Raw genomic sequence first — 7,082 nt, 5'->3', positions numbered from 1 at the left:
TTCAAAGGAAGAAGTCCAAGCTCATCAGTAAAAATTTGAAAAAATGCTCTGAGGCAATGGTATCAAACTCAGAAACAGATGCCTACTGCTGCATATTGTCTTAGAAAACCACAAATCAACATTATCTATATTGTATTATATTTTTATTTATTTTCCTAAACATTTCCAATTACATTTTAATCTGGTTCAAGCTTGCCACCTCTGCTCGAAATCATTAATGATTAGAGAAATGTAAATTAAAGCCACCGAGAGGTTCCTCCTCACATCTGTCAGATTGGCAAAGATAACCAAAGAGAAAAATGACAAATATTAGAGGGCCTGTGGGAAAAGAGGGTTACTCATGAAAGCACTATTCACAGAGCTGTGAATTAGTCCAGCCATCTGGAAAACTCCAAAGTCACCAGACTTTGTACACCCACTGACCTGGCTATACCACTGCCAGGCCTAAACCCCAAAGATATTCAAGCATAAGGAAAAAAAATATTTGAAATAACTCTTTTTGTGGTAGTCAAATATTGAAAATTAAGGCTCTGCACAGTTATCGGGGAATGATTAAATAATTTGTAATATAGTTGAGGAATGGAATATTATGCCTTGAGAAATGATGAAATGGAGTTTCAGAGGAACTTGGTAGAATCTTTATGATCTAATGCTGAGTGAACTCAGCAAAACTAGGGGGAAAATTGATAAATGACAACAATACTACAGAGGAAAAACAACTTTAGAAGGCTTTAGAACTCTGATTAAGGCCAGGATAAACCATGGAGTCTAAATAAATGAAGATGGAATAAGCCACTTAGCTTTTGACAGGGACAAGAACTCAATATTTCACAAAAATTGCTGGGAAAACTGGAAAGCAGTTTGGGACCAATACTTCATACCATATACCAAGATAAGGTCAAAATGGGTACGTGATTTAGACATAGAGGGTGATCTAAGCAAATTAGAGGAACATGGGATATTTTGCCTGTCAAGTCTATGGATAAGGGAAGAATTTATGACCAAAGGTAATCTAAGGAGCCGGTCATGGTTCTTCACCTCCTCTCCCATCCCCCATTCCTGCCTTTCTTCTGCATCTTGCCTCTGGTGCTTTCTCCCTATGTGACCTTGGTCAAGTCCCTTAGCCTTGGTGGGTATCAGTTTAGATAGAGGGGATCACAGAAGTAAAATGGATAATTTTGATTACATTCAATTAAGAAGGTTTTGCTTGTGCAGCCAAGTTTAGAAGGAAAGCAGGAAACTCAGAAAAAATTTTTACAGCAAGTTTCTCTGATAAAGGCCTCATTTCTCAAATATATGGAGAACTGAGTCAAATTTATAAGAATACGAGTCATTCTCCAGTTGATAAATGGTCAAAGGATATAAACAGGCAGTTTTCAGAAGAAGAAATCAAAATTATCTATGAATATGAACATAAGAATATGCTAAGTCACTATTGATTAGAAAACTGCAAATTAAAACAACTCTAAGACCCTACCTCACACCTATCAGATTGGTTAATATGATAGAAAAGGAAAATCACAAATGTTGGAGGGGATGTGGAAAAATTGGGACACTAATGCACAGTTGGTGGAGTTGTGAACTGGTCCAACCATTTTGGAGAGCAATTTGGAACAATGCCCAAAGGGCTATAAAACTGTATACCCTTTGACCCAGCAGTACCACTACTAGGTCTATCCCCAAAAAAAACAAAGAAAAAGGAAAAGGACCTGTATGTACAAAAATATTCATAGTGACTCTCTTTGTGATGGCAGAGAATTGGAAATTGAGAGGGAAATGGCCGAACAAGTTGTGGCATATGATTGTGATGAAATACTATTGTGCTATAAGAAATAACAAGCAGGATGGTTTCAGAAAAGCCTGGGAAGACTTATATGAACTGATTCAGGATGGTCTTTATTTAAAGAGACAAATAACACTGAACAGAAAGGACATACACCTAAACCCTCTATTTCCCCAGAGATTCAAATCCTTAAGAGAAATGGCTTCATGGAGGAGATTGCACTGAGGCAAGCCTTGAAGGAAAATAAAGATTTGAAGAGGTAGAGATGATGAGGGAACACATTCCAGGTGTGGAGGATGACTTCTGTGAATGCATAGAGGGAGAAGATTGTATAGAGAGATTGAGGTGTTTCACTGGTCAAAATACAATCAATAAATACTTATTAAGCACCTAGTATGTGGTAGGCACTGTGTTAATCGCTGGGCATACAAAAAGAGGCAAAAGGTAGTACTTGCCCTCAAGGAGCTCACGGTCTAATGGGGGAGACAAGAAGCAAATGAATATATTAAAACAAGCTATATACCGGATAAATAGGAAATGATTAACAGAGGGAAGGTACTAGAATTAAGAAGTGTTGGGTAAGGCTTCCAGTAAAAGGTGGGATTTTAGTTGAGACTTGAAGGAAACCAGGGAGGTCAGTAGGTGGTGGGAGGAGGGAGAACATTTCAGTCATGGGGGACAGTCAGAGAAAATGCCAGGAGCCAAGAGATGGAGTATCTTATTCGTGGAACAGTCAGGAGGCCAGTGGTGCTGGATCAAAGAATGCATGTTAGGGAGTAAAGTGTGAAAGGTAGAAGGGGGCCTAGGTGATGAAGGACTTTGAATGTTAAACAGAATATTTTGTATTAGATCCTGGAGGCAATAGGGAGCCACTGAAGTTTATTGAGTAGGAAAGTGACAGGATGAGACCTGTGTTTCAGGAAAATTCCTTTGGTGCTTAAATGGAGGATGTGTGAAATACAGTACCAAAACATCCAAACTATTGCGTAGAGATAGGATAGGACCATAGCAAGAGCTGGAAAGGATTTCAAAGGCCAACTAGCCCAACCCTCTTGCTTTACTGATGAGAAAACTGATACCCACCAAGGCTAAGGGACTTGACCAAGGTCACATAGGGAGAAAGCACCAGAGGCAAGATGCAGAAGAAAGGCAGGAATGGGGGATGGGAGAGGAGGTGAAGAACCATGACCGGCTCCTTAGATTACCTTTTATTCTGACTCAAACTAAATTGCATGCTAAGCCAGAGAAGATCTTGGGAGAAGGCAAATAGTGTTTAACCCCAAATGAAAGTTATCTGTAACACAGAGCTTTGATCTCCACCAAACAAAGTTGAAAAGGAAAGACATAATTATAGCTTGGAATCACTTTGCCTGGCTTTTGTTAGGTGGGTGTGGTAGCTATAACTAAAGATCTATGGGGAAGAGGTTCTAAGCCACTACACCCTAGGAGACTCAAACTGAGATGGTTTGCCTGGCCTTAAAAAGATAAGCCTAGTATAGGAATGGGGAACCTGCGGCCTCAAGGTCACAGGTGGCCCTCTAGGTCCTCAAGTGCAGCCTTTTGACTGAATGCAAACTTCACAGAACAAATCCCCTCTAGGTCCTCAAGTGTGGCCCTTTGACTGAATCCAATTTTCATTGTTCTATAAAACTTGGACTCAGTCAAAAGGCTGCACCCAAGGACGTAGAAGGTCACAGTTTCCCCACCCCTGGCCTAGTGGAGTAATACTCAGCAAAGACCGCTTACTTGGTATGAGATGGCTCAGCATGGATCTGTTCTATTGTATGTTACCTGAACAACAACATTTCTTAACTGAACTTGCGGAAGACCTTGAGGATGAATTTGACAATCATGCTACTGCTTATTTTGATCAGAATGTTTCTGAGTGGAGGCCAGGTTGCTCTGAAATTATCCCTTTTGTCATTTCTTACAGCACAATAGTATTTCTGCTACATTCCTATACCATAATTTGTTCAACCATTCCCTAATTGACAGGAATAGTTTTTGACTATTATTTAGTTATTAGTTATTAATAGTTATTGACGGGAAGCTTAGTTTCCAGTTCCTTACTACCACAAAAAGAACTGCCAAACCTCTTTTTCTGGTGGCAAAGGACTGGAAATTGAGGGGATGCCCATCAATTGGGGAATGGATGAACAAGTTGTGGTATATGAATGTAATGGAATATAAGAAATGATGAGCAGGTGGATTTCAGAAAAACCTGGATGCAAAGTGAAGTGAGCAGAACCAAGAGAACATTGTACACAGTAACAACTCAGCATTGTGCAGTGATCAACTATGAATGACTTAGCTCTTCTCAGCAATACAATGATCTGAGACAGTTCCAAAGGACTCATGATGAAAAATACTATCCATCTCCAGAGAAAGAACTGATGGAGTCTGAGTGACGATCAAAGCATACTATTTTCACTTTATTTTTTAAATTTTTTTTTCCTTTTGATCTGTTTCTTCTTTCACAACATGACTAATATGGAATTATATTTTACATGTTTGCACATATATAACCTATATCAAATTGCTTACTGTTTTAGGCAGGGGGATGGGGAGGGAGGAAGGGAGAAAAAATTTGGAACTCAAAATTTTTAAAATGAATGGTAAAAACTGTCTTTCCATGTAATTGGAAAAAATAAAATACTATTAAAATGGTTTCTATGTGCAATTGAGAAAAAAATAAAAACATTCTTAAGAAAAGAACCTCCAGAAGAAATTTTGTACATAAAAGACCTTTCTTTCCCTCTTCCTTTGATCTCTTTTGGGTATTGTCCTAGTAGTAGTATTGCTGAATCAAAAAAGCCTGCACAGTTTAATAATTTTTGGCTCAGAGTTTCAAATCACTTTGCAGAATGGCTGGACAAATTAATTCTGCCAACAGCATATCAATGTATATACTTTCCTAAAGCCCTTCCAACATTTGTTATTTTCTTTTTGTCAACTTTGCCAGTTTTGATGGGTATGATGTGGAACTTCAGAGTTTTAATTTTCATTTCCCTAATTATTAGTGATTTAGATAATTTTTTATTAATTTATTTTGATTTATCAACAATCATTTCCATAAGCTTTTGAGTTTAAAATTTTTCTCCCCCCCCTTCCCCACAGTCCTCCCCAAGACGGCGCGCAATCTGATATAGGCTATACATATACATTCCTATTAAACATTTTCACATTAGTGATGTTGTAAGTAAGAATTAGAACCAATAGGAGGAACTACCAGAAAGAGGAAACAAAACAAAACAGAAGGAAAAAAAAAAGAGCAAATAGTATGCTTTGATCTGCATTCAAACTCCATAGTTCTTTCTTTGGATATGAATAGCATTTTCCATCATGAGGCCTTTGGAGATGTCTTAGATCCTTGTACTGCTGAGAAGGGTTAAGTCTATCAACGTTAGTCATCACACAACATGGCTGTTACTGTGTACAACATTCTCCTGGTTCTGCTCACTTCACTCAGCATCAGACCATCCAAGTCTTTCCAGGTTTTTCTGAAGTCTGCCTGCTCATCGTTTCTTATAGCACAATAGTATTCCATTACATTCATATACCACAACTTGTTCAGCCATTCCCCAATTGATGGGCATCCCCTCAGTTTCCAATTCTTTGCCACCACAAAAAGAGCTGCTATAAATATTTTTGTACATGTGGGTCCTTTTCCCACTTGGATGAGCTCTCTGGGATATAGCCCTAGAAGTGCTATTGCTGGGTCAAAGGGTATGCATATTTTTATCACCCTTTGGGCATAGTTCTAAACTGCTCTCCAAAATGGTTGGATATTAGATCATTTTTTTTTCAGATAGCTATAGATAGCTTGGATTTGTTCCCTTGAGAACTGCCTGTTTATATCCTTCAACCATTTATCAATTGGGGAATGACTTTCTTAGCCTATTTTTTGTTCTGGCTAAGATTCATTTGTATGTTGGACTAGAGAAGATCTTGAAAATGTTTAACTCTACATGAGAAAGTTGTCTGGAAGAAAGGGTACAGTTTCTGTCTAGGCTTAGTCTTATGCTGGGTGCTTTCTTTTTGTCTGGCGTTTGTTAGCTGAGTGTGGTGGCTGTGACTTAAGAGCTCTTATCAGGGAGAGCTTCTAGCCACTATACCCTAGTAGACTAAAACTGAGATGATTTGCCTGACCTTGAAGAAATCAAACCCAGAACCTGGTTGCAGGGAGAAGTATCCATTGAGACAGCCACCAGAGGACCACTGGACAGCAGTGATGCAGCACTAAAGCTGAGCCTCTGTACCTAGCAGTCACCAGTAGTTACCATAAGAGCAGTGGACACCATCAAAGTACCTAGGGAGATGCCACACCCAGAAGGGAAAAAGCCTAGTAAGAGATGCACATTGACACCAACAGATAACATCGGTAGTCCTGCAGTGGTCCTTAGGAGGGGGAGTTGCTTTTCTACACACGTGCCCTGGCCATACACATTCCGTATTTGTATAGTCCTCATGACTAGGTGTGCTCACTCTCCCCACTGATGGTGTGGGCATTTGTAGAAATGCATGTCTTTGGCTTAGAGGAAGGAGGATGCTTTATTGAGACTTTTCTTACTATACTATTCCATTGGTGTCTTTACTTTAAAGCACTTGTGTCCTCTGGCTGAGTAAAGACAAAGTGAACACACCAGTGGGGGCTTATAAACTCTGATTTTGAGTGGATGTGGACTTACAGAGTACCTTGTTCCTGGGGAAGCTATGCTGGGCACTCCACATCTGGGAATGGGGTGTCCCAGGTGCTACATAAGACTAACTCACATTTGTTTTGGACTTTGCATACACTTCCTCATTGGGTCCTTACAATGACCTTGAAAGGTAATGAAATTTGGACAGGTAGAGTCAAATTTCATATGAGTAGGGAACTCTTCTACTGATACATAGCTACAACTCCTCTGTAATTTAGTCTTAGAGTCACTTGAGTCCCTGAGAGGTTAAGTGACTTGCCTACTGTCAAACAGCTACTTAAGTTCCAGAGGCAAGATTCAAACCTGAGTCTTCTTGATGCAAGGCAGACTTTCTATTGGAAGCTGTCCTTACACAAAGATCTGCAGTTCAGAAAAGTTTCGTTTTCCCCTTTAATTCTATGTCAGGGTAAGGAACCTGCGGCCTCAAGGCCACATGTGGACTTCTAAGTCCTCAAGTGCAGCCCTCTGACTGAATCCAAACTTCACAGAACAAATCTCCTCTAGGTCCTCAAGTGTGGCCCTCTGACTGAATCCAAACTTCATAGAACAAATCTCTAGGTCCTCAAGTGTGGCCCTCTGACTGAATCCAAACTTCACAG

The sequence above is a fragment of the Vombatus ursinus genome, unplaced genomic scaffold, assembly GCF_900497805.2.
Source record: "Vombatus ursinus unplaced genomic scaffold, bare-nosed wombat genome assembly UNPS02004677.1, whole genome shotgun sequence".
NCBI lineage: Eukaryota > Metazoa > Chordata > Mammalia > Diprotodontia > Vombatidae > Vombatus > Vombatus ursinus.
Note: the sequence above shows the minus strand (reverse complement) of the source record.